The sequence below is a fragment of the Aythya ferina genome (assembly GCF_964211825.1).
Source record: "Aythya ferina genome assembly, chromosome: 7".
In the NCBI taxonomy this organism is placed as follows: Eukaryota; Metazoa; Chordata; class Aves; order Anseriformes; family Anatidae; genus Aythya; species Aythya ferina.
In genome coordinates this window covers 2,437,424-2,451,357 of record NC_140302.1, presented here as the reverse complement: position 1 = coordinate 2,451,357, position 13,934 = coordinate 2,437,424, and positions in this window count along the sequence as shown.

The following is a 13,934-nucleotide window of genomic DNA, read 5'->3' as shown; positions in this document are numbered from 1 at the left end:
ATCCAGTGTGCATCACCATGGTTTGTATGCTTCAGATCTAAGCTCCAGGTAAAATATTTGAATTCAGATCAATTTCTATAACTGTCTTATGGAATATAATTGAAATGTGCATATATATAGTGAAACATGATAAGCATTGTAAGCAAGCATCATATTTGCCTTCACGTAGTCCCTTGATGCAATATAAGAACTAATTGTGAAGGAGAGTTCATCACAGTGGACCTGCTTTGCCAGGTACTCTCAGAGGATGGATACAGAAGATATGTGGATGCTTGGACAGAACAGCAATGCAGAAAGGGAACTTGGCTTTGAATGTCTTGGTTGCTTAAGGTTGACTTCAACTGTTGCCGTGATATTAACTGCACAGGAATGCTTCATTGCTTTTTATTTCCCCTTCAATCCAGGCTAAGGTTTGGAACAAAAAAGTGCTTCAGAAACGACTTCTTTCACTGCCTAGCAAGCCACTGCAGACATAGCTTCCCCTGCCTGCCTTCCTGCCACCCTTGTCTGCAGTAGCACAGTCTCCAGGTGGGCTCCTGCTTGGAAGCCCAGTGCTGCAAACGAGGGGAACTCAGGGAGGCACACTGCCTCCCTGAGTTCCCCTCGTTTGCAGCACTGCAAAGAGCTCAGCAGGAATTTCCAGAGCAACATATCCAGGGTCTTGACTGTGATATTGAGGACAAATAGTAAATGAGATAAAAAATTTGGGGAACGTTTCTGGTGCTAAGTTAGTATTAAATGGTAGCTGTGCATTTGCTGCTGCTCCTCTGCTGTCTCTTGTAAGGAACTCAGTAACCTAAGCAATATTTACTAGCACTGCCTGTTCAGCAGCAATATGACAAACTACAGCCATGATTTACAAGTATATTATCTCCAGGAAGCTAAAGAGTTACTTGCAATTGATTCTTCCTTACAGCTCTGATGTTCTGAGGATGAGGAGAGCCATACTTTACTTCAGCCATACTTTCTCCATTTACATCTTTGAGGCATGTCAAAAATATTCAGCACTCCTCCTTCCCCCCCCCCCCCCCGATGATTTACAACTTTTTTTTTTCCCCAACTTTGTTGAATCTTAATTTCTGGCAGTTTTCACAAGTTGCACTTCAAAGTTGTTCCATCCATGCAGTGACTTCATCTCAGAAGAGCCAAGATAAACAGTTCTAGCCATTTCATAGCATTTAATGTATCTCTTGATATATTCCAGGTTTTCCTACATTTCTTATGAACCTGGTTAACAAGAGTATCATGCATTTTAGGGATTTGCTGTTGTTTCATTCAACAGCGTTCATGATATGATTTCCAATTTAAGATTTTCCAACTCTTATGAAAGCTGCAATGCCTTTGCAATGCCTACACAGGACTACACACGCTCCTGAATTTGCTAAATTTAAGATGTACTCCAACCTTCAGTTATTATAAAGAAAAAGGCTTAAAGTGACATCATTTATTAGACCATTAATGAATATTATACTTCGGTAACCTTTTCAAAATATCTAAGACCTATAGCAGTACAGGCTTCTTTAAAAATAAAAGACTAAAATATCCATTTTGGTTACATGCCAGTAGCATAACAGTCCTTCATATATTAATGTATGCATTGAAAGAGAAGCAGGGCAAATCTGTTTCATAAAACTGGGACAAACAGATAAATTTATTCAATAATGTTAATTACACTATGTATTTTTGCTAATATCAGAGGTCACTGTTTTCAGATGATGGAAATTAATCAGCACTTGAAAGAAGAAAAAAAAACACACATTGATTTAGTCTCTTTGCATTAGGATTTAGAAGTCTAAGTTTAGGGTCCATTTTGAAAAAGAGAAGAAAGTCAAGGTAAAAAGAATATCCTATTACGTTGTTCATGCTCTGAAAGTCTTTCTGAGACTTTGCTAAGTTTGAGAAGAGATGCTACCAGCTAAGCAGGACAAAAACAATCCAACTGATACCAAGCACATTAGTGTAATTAATGTATTCATAAAAGCTGATAGACACACTTCTAAAAATCTTTAAAACAGAAGTAATAATGGAGCTAGTCAGCAATTTAGCACTGGCAATTAATCATTCTCGCAATATTCACAACATTCAGTTTTGTACTTGTTATTCGAGGAAATAATGATTAATTGATGAAATTTTAGCAAGTGCACTAATAGCAGGTGCTCCTAATTGCAAAGTCTCAGGGATAATTTGGTCTGAGCTACTTTCTGCTAATTTGTACAGCATTAGTCATAACAGTCTAATTTTACTTTTAGAACATTTTTTTTTCCTATAGCCACTGTAATCTAATTAAGAATTTTAACTGGTTATTTGTATGGAGAACATTGCTGAATTGAAAAATGTGAGAGCCTGATTACCATAAAAGATTAAAGAAGAGGTCCTTAAAAATATGCCCCCACCAATTAAAAGCCCCAGCTAATTGCTTTCAGAGATAGCTCTGTTTGAAAGTGCTTTTGATAACATTTATCCTAATCTCATACAGTTTGAAATCTAATCCTGTTGTTTGCATCCCCCATCTTTTCTAAACTGAAGTTTCCCTTTAACAGCAAGTAATTCGCAAAGAGGCTGAACAAAATCAGTTGAAAAAGCTGCATTCAGCTACTTGTTACCCATTTCTGCAGTTGCTCCACACCCAGAAGTCTCACTGACACAAATGAACTCAAGCTACCGAGCTAACAAGTATTAGCAAACAACTAGACAAACAAGTGCCTACTTACAACAGCCACAGTTGAACGACAATTTTTTATTCAGTTGGTCTTCATGTGGATCAGCTGTGTCTGATCTTGTTCTAAAAGAAAAACTCTTTACTTCCAAATTGTTGGACAAACAATTTCATATTGTGGTTTTAAAGCAAACTGTGGTACGTGCCAGAAATTACTTCATTTTCATATGTGCCATCTGAGGGGTATCTGAAACCAGTAGCACTGAGGCTCATACCCATGAGTAGGAAACGTGATGGGAATTCACTCTGGCTCCTGCCTCCCCTTCTAAACCATCTTCCTTTCCCTAGTAGTCCACATGCCTTAGATTCCTTTTGTTCATCGTGTCAGGCAGCCCAAGGTCTGGTTCTTACCAATGGTACTTAAAGAGAGAAGTTAGGTTATAGCAAATGCAATTTGTATGCATGAAAATATGGCAAGGCAGGGTGAAACCAACCAGCAGAAGGACAGTCATAATTGCTGACAGCATAAGCCAGCGCAGTAAAGCTTCCCATGGCCAGGTGCCACAAGCTATGCACACAGACCTCAGAGCCATGTGGGAGAATAGCAAAGGAAAGAACCACGGCACTCTGCATCCCTACAGCTTCACTGCAGCAGGGAGCTGAGCTTGACTTGTGGCTGAGGCCCGTGCCCACCAGCAGAGTTACGAGCTGAGTATGCAGAAAATCCCTTGGTCACTGTGAATGGGGTAACTGGTCAAAATCAAAATAGCAACAAGTCCTTTTTCACTGCCATTTTACAGAAAAGTAGCTCCATTTACAAAGAATAAATTGTAGTAACAACAAACCTTGTATCATTCGATATGAAGCAGGAAGATTTTCCACAAGGCATCTAAAGATAGTCTCCATTGCCTGGTGGATTTGAGAGATGCTCAGGTCTCTTCCATAGTGCTGGATTAGGTCTTATTTTCCCAAAACACAAACACGACCGGTCAGTTCAAACACACTTCAAAACACTTTTTGTTATACAGGTTATCTGACAGCTAGAAAGCCAAGCTTGGTGAGTGCTTTCTGCATTACTGGGAGTCCCGTAAGCCAACATCACAACAAAAATGGAAGCAAGCCACAGCTAATTTCTCTCATCCCCAGTTCCTACAAACAGTAGAGAGGTAGGATGTGGTATTCAATTTAAAAGCAGAAGCAGCTGCCAAACAGATGTTCCTTCTGAGGCACACAAAATGGTGCTACACATCTTCAATCAAAATGACAGTCCAAATCCACCAGCTAGTGGCTAAGCCATCTTCTTTTGCAAGGCTTTGGGAAAGAGAGATGCATGTCAGACTATGTTGTACTTAAGAATTGTTGAACCTTGTGACTAGGAAGGTAACTTCCCTTCAGGATGCTAAGAATCTTTCCTGTGTTTGCATTTACTCTGTCTATAATAAATAAAACTAAAGCCCAGGTATTGGCACTTGACCATAAGAGTAGGTGAATATTACAGGCCCAGGTTTTGCTTTTGTAGACTAGCCCAGTAAGTATCCTGGAGAAGAAGTACTTGAGCTTAATGCTTTTTTCCATGCATCATAGTTACCAAAATAGATACATACACAATACAGGCCCATTATCATCTTTATCAACACTGCAAATGGGCAAGAGAAGGAAAGTAGAGACTTACTTCCCTCAGTAGCTCTTTGAATTTTCTGTCCCTCTTCACACGCGCACTTCTCATACCGCACCATTAAGGACTGGATCCCAAATTCCCTTGAATGTAATTACTTATTGACACAGAACATCAAGTATGAACACACATTGAGTTTCTCCTGTCTTTCACATGGTTTGAAAATAGTTGTCAACTTAGTGGCTGAAATACCAAAAGCAAGTGACTAACTTTTCCTTTTCTTTAAATGCCAATGTAAGCTCTAATTGCATTATTCTAAAACCGTTCTTATGCCATAAACATCTCTGTAGCATCCAAGTGCCTCCCAGTAGTGTACAAAGCAACCACGACTAACATCTGTCATGTGTCATTAGTACTCTCGTCCCTCAAGGGAAGAAGTATATGCAGTGAAGTGTTTTGTTTTGGTAGAAAAATAGAAGAAAAACTGTGCACAGCTACTTGTTTATCTGAAGGGAACCAAGATCAAAGAGATGTATTTTGCAGTTGGAGCAGGATATGGTGTCTGTGAGGGTCCCTAGCTCCTGGGGAATTTATTTCATGGTCTTACACTGCCCCCTTTGGAAAGTCTGAGCTGTGGCACAGGCCTGTATCTTGATCATAAAAAAATTCCTTTAAGTCTGAAGAGAAAGTTGCCAACCACAGAGCTGACAGCTGCCTTTTATGGGGCCTGAGCCTAGCCATGGGTGTATGAAGAGAAGAGCTGAGGAGCTGAACGTGATTAAGTCCCAAACAGTATTGTAAGCATACTGGAGAAGACAGCCTTGATGTTCTCAGGGAGCTCCTAGAGGTGAGGAGACTCCTGTGTTCTTTGGAGATTTTGAGATGCACAAGGGATTACAGCAAAGCATTGCTGAGCTTCCTCACAACGGTGTCTCATCACAAGGCTCTCTATAAAGTTCTTGAGAGCTAAAAGGATCCACTACCACCTTACTTGAGTTTAGCTTCTACATATTCTTCAACTATATGCCCACTATGCCATGCTGCAGTGACATGATATGGTATTAGCAGTGTTTGGTCTTATGTAGGAAAAGACAGCCAGGTTATCTGTCACATTCATAGTACAGCCCAGTCCTGTCCTCTGGAGGCAACAGCTGGACATATCTGGCATGGAAAAGAGTTTCCTCTAATCAGAAGTGCAGCCTCTCACCAGTAGCCACCAAAAGATCTCATAGTAGCTAACTTGGTTACCCTGGGCCTTGGCCAGCACTCAGGGACCATCCCCACCATCTTACTAAAGCAGGTTCAGCTTTACCTCCTGGCCCAAGTCCAAATTGTTCCAGGACTGTAATACAAAGCTTACATAATATAATCCCAAACTTTAGCAGGAATATTTTATTAATAAGTGTTTGAAAACTGGTTATTGATTTAGCAACAGAGGCTCAGCCTGTAGTATTACAGTAACACAATTACATCTAACGTTGGCTTACAGGACTGTCCTTGAAAAGCTGGGGAGATGCAGCGTTATCACTGACAAAAGGCAAAGCCACACACGGACTTTTGTTGTGCCTCAGACAGCTGCAGGAATTTCCTGGTCTACATCCCCTCTGAGCCAGAAAAAGGGGTTGATTCATCAGCCTGTTTGCAGTCCGATGCTTAGCTTCCTTCCTCGATGGCTTCAGACCAGCACACAACACTGCATGAAAACACTTTCAGTCCAGCAGATAGCATTATGATGCACCAGTACTTTGCCTGCCAAAGCTTCATGATGCACCTGCCTTTCCTTTTCTGGTTGCTTTGGTGGTGCACACTTGTCTAAAACAGGTCCCTGGGCAGCACACCTGAGCTAGCTCCGCCTGCCCTACTGGAACTGCTCAAAGCTGTTCACGTGCAAATACAAGAGATCCAAACTCCTTTAAAAGCTTGCCAATGAAGGCTAATGCAAGAAATCAAAACCAGACCCACTTAGAGCCATCAATAACATTCTTGGTGCAGCAGTATTATAGCAATAGCAGTTGCAAGTTTTAGTTGCAAGGCAAATTATTTAGTTGCAAGGCAAATTATTTTGACTTGCATTTTCCATATTCTACGAAATGCCCCTCAATCTGCTTTACTGTGACATATCCTCTTACCAATTTTATTAGAGTACAATACATGGGTATGGTGACTAAATATTTTTAAATTTATACATGTATATATAATATATATTAAATATTCTCCTTTTGAAATGTGATACCCATGCAAATGAAGAGGTAATTAGCATCAAGAATAAGTATGGACAGGTGCGTAATCTCCTCTCCCCAAACACACATACAGTTCTGGAAGTGACAGACTGAAGAGAAGAGGTCAGGTGGACTACTGAAGGAAACAAAAAAAGTGTTATTAAAGAGTTGTTTATTTTACTGAGAAGGATGAGTTTCAGGGCCTGCAGAAAACGGTGGAATAGCTAGTGGCAAAAATAAATAAATAAATAAAAATAAACAAAAATAAAATAATAAAAAAACAACACGTGAGCTTGAAAAAACATCTCTGATAACACTGAGTCAGTAATCTTGTGACTTCTCTATTTCTTTTGGGTAACTGCCTCGAAATAGAAAATGAAGAGACAGGGACTCCAGATTAAGAGTAGGCAGAGTTTGTTTCTCAATTTTTTTTTCTTGATTTTACTTGATTCTTTGACTATAAGTGTATTTATCTACAGCATTATGCATCTGTGAGTTCAGTTCCCAAATGCCTCATTCCTTAAATGTTTATTTTTATAGCCTTGGTATACAGGACTTCAAAACCATGAATATTGCCAAGAATGGGTGGACAGCTCATCCGCATCCTTCAGAGTGTGTAGTATGTCCCTTTAGGATACTGCATTATGCACTGCGTTTATGGCTAAATATATTATCCCATGCTTCAGTACTGACATCATCCTGAACGATGCTGCCCTCTTTCACTCCCTCCTACATCTGTCAATCTGCCCATTAACATTACCAATGCAGTTTCAGTTCTGCTTTATCTGAAACCTCACTCATGCCTTCCTCTTCTGATTTGTTAGGCTCACAAGCTGACTGTTGCTGTAAGTTCAAGAACACACACCCAAGCACCACGCTGGAAGACTGACACCTTAGTCATTTCAGGAGTCTAGCTTCAATTGCCCCAACTCACGTCTTGCTTTACAGGTGCTTCTTTCAGTCTATCTCAAATTAGGAGCACCAAAATAGGCACAATTCATCAACAGCTCACCTGTTATTACACACCAACACCATCTAATTTCTAGATTTGGTACCACAACATTCTCTACTGACTTCCCAGAGCCTGTAGCAATAGCCAAGCCAGGAAGTTTACTTCATTTTGCATCTTATTTTCAAATCACAGCCCTATTACTCTTTAATCCTGTGAATGGATGACCTGCAGTAAAAAGCAGTTTGGGTCACAGCTTCACTAAACACCCTGTGCAAAATAAAGTGGTGTCGCTTTACAGGGAGGAATGGGAAGGCATCAGTACTCTGCTCTGAAATTAGATTTAATGAAACTAGAAAGCTATTAACATGCAATGACAGAGCATGAGAATGTAAGTACTGGTATAGTCTGCCTCAAATAATCCTACCAATGCAATAAACATAGATAATGAAAACAAAAAAAAATGTTTTTTTGGTGGAAACTTCTCCATTCCAAAAATGTGTTATATTTGGGAGCTGTCAATTTCATTTGTGCATGCCAGTTCACAGACTTCTAGCTAATTATTGCCAAACATGCACAAGACAGTTAAGAAAAACAAGCCAAAAAAAAAAAGTTAATCAGTACAATATATATTGAAATCTTATGCAGAAACTGGACCAATCCAAAAGTATTGAGCCACCCATTTACACCGTAATGATATTACGGTGTATCTCAGAACACAGACATCATTTACATGCATCAAGTTTCCTCAAAGTACGCCAAATCACAATTTATATATCATATGCCATTCCCTGTCATACTAGCACTGTCATACTAGCACTTCAGTTTTGGCATACTGATTTCAATTCCCAGTTCTGCACCAGTGGTTCCCTTTGTTCAGCACTCCTCTGCACCTACCTCAGCTGAGTAAGCGTTACCTGACTGCTACAGCAGCCGTAGCGATGCACGGTCACAGAACCCAACATTCCTGGCCACAAAGATCAGAAGCCAGATCCTCGCTCCTTCTATGAATTAAAGATATGGTTTTTTTCTGATTCTCAGAGTTGAAAAACTCTCTCCTGCCAGGTTTAGGAATGTACTTGAAGAAAAGACTGAGATTTCACAATATTCAAGAAAAGCACTAAATATTTCCTGATTCACCACAGGAATGAAAAAATTGGCAATGTGCCTTCAGTTCATACAGTGCTATAAATCAGAAGGCTGAGCTTCTGGGCATTTTGGGCTGCGATTCAAAATGATGTACCCTACTATATGATTTATATTACCTCTGTGCAATAAAAATAGTTTTGGACAGATTAAGCAGGCCTCCTTTGTTCTTGCTCACCTTTTTCTCTGGTTCCTGCCCTCTCAAACACACAAAAAACCCAAAACAAAAAACAAAAACCCCATGTAACTAGCTGTAATTAGAAAAGCACTTTTTTTCTGATGCAACTGTAATTATGGCCCATTTTTGTAGAACTCCGATTATGGCACTTTTCTATTTGGATTAAGACTGAGCTCTACATGTTAATAATTTATTTTAGGAATTTGTTTTCTCACTTGGCACAATAAAAATAAAAGCTCCTCCTGTGGAAAAACATGTGAACATTAACCTCTCCCCTCCTTCTGTCAAAACTGTGTTGTCTGTCTTGGATGCTGAAATGGACTTCCAGGTTTCACTAACAGAATCTTACGCCTCCTGTCCTAGAAGAGCCCCAGTTTTCTAACTCAACTGCAGCCAAAGAGAATCAGTTGGTAGGATTTCTAAAACTACAAGACTTCGGGGTAAACTTTGACTTCTACAAAGTTAACGATGACTAAGTGAGTAGATCCCAGTCAAGTTTTCAAAACAGGGACTCCACAGCTCCCAGTCAGCAGAGGTACTGATAGTGCTAATCAGCCAAGATGTTTCAAAGAGCAGTAGACCACCTTCCCCCATTGACACTCTTAGCAGAACCTGCAATATCTTCATTTTCTAGTGGAAACTCCTGGGTATAACTTATTTTTTTGCTCTAAAAACAAAACAACCAAAAAATCCAACCCAATAAAACTTTGTTCTTGTTCTCTGCCTATTTAGTAAGGTGAATACTGTGGTGTGATATACTCCTAAACTTTTCTCTGAAGAACTTTGAGGGTAAAGCTGCCACGTAAACACACGGCAGACCTACAGCAACAGACCCTACCTTTTACCCTCTCATTCACAACCTGCAGTGCCGTTACTAGTATACACTAGTATACACACATGGAAAAGTCAGCAGATAATTACAAAACTCAGTCCAAAACCTTTATTATTTCCTGTCAGAAGCTGAAGATTCTCCTGCCAAGTAGGATTGTTGTTTCAAATACAGTTGTTTTGTTGTTTTTATCAGATTCAGCACATTCATAAGAACCAGTAGCCATTCACTGGGATCATTAGTGTGTTTTTTTTTCCTAAGCCAGCTTCTCTGTGCGACATTTCCCATCAACAATACTCAGAATTGACATTTGACTTCAAGGCAGGTTAAAGACCATTAGGAACACACTGTGACATTGCTCAGTCTAAACTCCTGAAGATATTTGTACGTGCCTATTACACTATATAAGCTCTTTTTGTTCAAGTCTCTCAAGTCATTATATATACCAGGACCAGCACTGACAGATGTCTCAAATAAAGGATGAGGGAAGTATAGTCAATGGGATAAAGCACTCAAGAGGAGGCAACAGATGACATTATTTATAAACAAGCTGCCATTGTTAGCCATACGGTGGGGGTGATCAGAAACAATCATCCATTTTTTGATATTGTCAGACAACTTGACAATATTGTTGTACTCAATAAAAAAAAAGTCAAAAATCTCTGTGGGTATCAGATAGGTATTAATAACTTATGGGTAAACATCACAGAAAAAATTCTGGCACTCAACCTCTCTTTTTGCCAGGAAAGCAAATGATTGAGCAGATGGTTTGTTCAGAAACTGCAGCCTTTGGGAAGAAGCTTGTTTGTAAAATTGAATATATTTTGTAATCAACAAAGATGTGGCAATTCTTGTCCTTAGGAAGTTTTTTTCTGATTACAAGAAGACAGGAGAGACAGTGCCGTATTTCAGTTCAAAGAGTATGGCTAGTCGTACTTCTTTCTCTTTTACTTATCAGGTCTGTAGCAGTCAAATGCAACAGAAGAACATAATTAAGCATCTTGACAGCTTTATGGAAGCCTTGCTCTCAGACAAAGACCCGTGTCATTATATTTCTGCTGCAGTGATGATGAATCTGATTAGCAGATTGTGACCGAGTTTCTTTTTTTTTGCGGAGGGGACAGTTGTCTCCTTTATCTGCTCCTCCTCCCTTTGTCCACATTCATGCAATGATGTCCCAGCCTGCCAACCTGCATTCTGCAGTACAGCTCAGACTTCCAGTCCTTCCAAAAATGAAGAGAGACGAAACAGCCAGCTTAACAAATAAGCTTACAGAAATTACAAAAAGAGTTTCGTAGGCAACATCGGGACTATTTTCTTCTTGAAACCCTGAACAAGTATCAGCGTACAAACAACATATATACAAATATACATACCTATCTATATAAACATACTCAGATACACACACACGTGGGATCATAACTGGACACCAATATTCTCATGGAGGAAAATGTCTCATTAGGACAATAGCCCACTGTTCTGAGGGATGATGGCAAAGGCCTACACATAACTTTCATCTCATGGGAAAAAATAAATAATCAGAGACTATTTATAAGGCCCAGATGTGCAGTGTCCTTCCAAGACTCCCCCAGGAAGATGCAGCCTGGCTTTGCAAAAGATTTCTATTCCATCAGACCTGATTTCTGATTTACCCAGCGCTAACATCACAGTGAACTTTACATATTCAATATTTTGCAACTGCTGAAAACTCTTTTGCTTGTGGTTCACGTTTATCACAGGCATATGACTGCAATTAGCAAGACACCATGCCCAAAGGAATCAAGCTGCAGTGAGGCACTGGGTGTAGCAGCTTGTCCTCAATCCTGTTAGCTCCAGCTCTGTGCCATACTTACCCTCATAGAAATCCCAGTGGGTTCACATCAGGGACAAATAACTTGCTCGTAAAGATACTATGCACAGGTACCCACAGTGTAAACAAAAGCAGTGCTACTAGCTTACAAACTTACCTTGGCTGGCTGTCTTACAAAGCCCAAGATATTTTGCTGTTGTGCCTAGCACACCTGGGAAAGAGGCTGATCTTTTCACTAGCAGTACCTTCACCAGAGACATCTGCCCAGCCACCATTTCATTTTTCCTGTGGGGTCATCACACGACTCATACATTAGGAAGCAGGAAAGAGAATGACTAGAAAGACCTTTCAAAGGACTCATAGCCAAAAATAGATGGAAAATGTTCCTCTTTTCTGATGATGAATGACATAGCTTTTCAGTGTTTGTAACTTCAGCTGCCCCAATCAAACCAAGGATGAAATAATTACTGTAGAAGAGAATTGCTCCTACTCTTCCTTGAAATATGCAGTGCTGCAGAACTCCCATGAGTTCCGAAATAAAACCCAGACCATGGGAAGAATTACAAATCCTGGTACAATATATGAAACTTTCTTTTCTTTTAGTCCTCCAAGAAAAAAATGGTCCTTCCAGAAGGCTTTTTCCTGAACCATAAAACCAACAGAAGAGATGTATCAACTGTAAAGAGCTACAATCTACTCATAAGCTTTCCCCTACTTTCAAACAGGGTGGGGAAAAAAAAATAAATCATTGTGCCATATTTTGGGGCCTGCAAAGCTTTGATGTCAGTGGAGTTCTGCCAGCACCATCTGAAGCTGTGGCTGGCGACCTAGTGCCCACTGCAGACTTGTGCCCACAGTAAATGACAATACTATAAATGTTTTCACCTTTCTTTCTAGAAGTCTGGATTTGTAGTCCAGAATGCTCTTTTACAGCCTTCCTTTCCTCTGAACAGAGGCAGGATGGTTTCCTAAATTGGAGAGTAAGCAAAACATTCTTTAAAAGGAGAAAAGAAAAAGGAGTACAAGATACAGGTTTATAAGAAAGAAGAAAAGGAGTTTATGATGCATGGAGCCACAAACTTGAAAATTAGATGAAAGGAAACCAGAGATGCTCTTGTGATTACCAAAACTGAGATCACAAAGTTCTTTGTGAGTGAATTATGATTTCTGTACTTGGATAATAGGTACAGAAAGACTTCCCCACCACCATCTGTAAAGCTGCGTTGGTTTTTATCAAGTAGCTCCTGTTGAGCCTATCTACTTGATGAACATTCTTATCAACTGGCAAATATAAATGACTTATGGGGATAATATTTCAATATATAATGACATTGCTATATCTTGGATTCTTTTAAGATCTGGGTTATTAAATATTAAATATCAAAGCTGTAAATTATTGTAGCAGCTTTATACAACTAAATTAAATTCAAACAAAACCTAATTTCCTTAATCATTGACTGTAATCCTCCAGGAACATATGCTATTAACTCAGCTACAAATGGCATAGAAATTGTATGAATTCAGTTAAGTTATTTTATATCAAATTCTAATCCAGGGCAGAGTCCTCAGTAAATCTCCTGCAGGGATTTTAATGCTTCTGCAATCATATTGGCTCTTTACTGAAGAGCTAATCTTTTGATATTGTTTTTTCACTCCTTCATCCATTTCCTTCACACCCTTACTAATCTAGCTAGTACCTTCTATCACATTTCTTGTTTTGAAAGATTTGGCTCTCCCCATCTTGCAAGAGTCAAGCTTTCCCTTATGCCAATGCTGGGCTGATTTTTCGTTTCACATGTAGAACTGAATCACTCCCATTTGTTTCAACATGGCTGTTAATTGTCACACGCTGTGATCACTCTATAAGGCTGTCATAATTATTCAGTTTGCACTCAAGCATTTGGAAAAGAGAGCAGTTTCCTTCTATTTCAAAACCCCTATTGGAAGTAAAATGAAATATATTTAAACAAGAAAATTCCTCAGCGATGTGAGACAATGATTAGATAATAGAGAAATAAACCTTAGAGCCCTAGGAGGTGAGACTTGGAGAAACCACCAGAGACCTTCCAGTCAGCCCTCCGCCCAAACGTGTTTCCAACTCAACTGCTGTCATTCCTGACAGATGGTTCCCTAATCTATGCTTAGAAGCCTTCAACAACAGAGATTCGAAATCTCTCTGCTCAATCTGTGTCCGTGCTTTGCTGTCCTTCCTAGCAGGACGTGTCTCCAGACACCTAATTGTAATCTCGCCTGCTGCTTGTGCCTTTTATTTCCTTCCGTATGCTTTGGGCTTGGAAAGGGGCTGTTCCTGGCCTCCCTGAAGAAGCCCTCCGAACACTTGGTCATTTCCATCTCCCCTTGTTTTGTTTTGCTTTCCCTAGACTGAATCAGAGCACCCCATTTTAATTTCCTCAGTCTTTCTTCTCTGGACACTCCACCAGACAGCTCTCTTGGAAGCGCAACACGTGAATTAGGGCAGCTCAGCTGAGGTCCTTCCCAGCACCGAGGAAGGCTGAGGCAGGAACTCACATC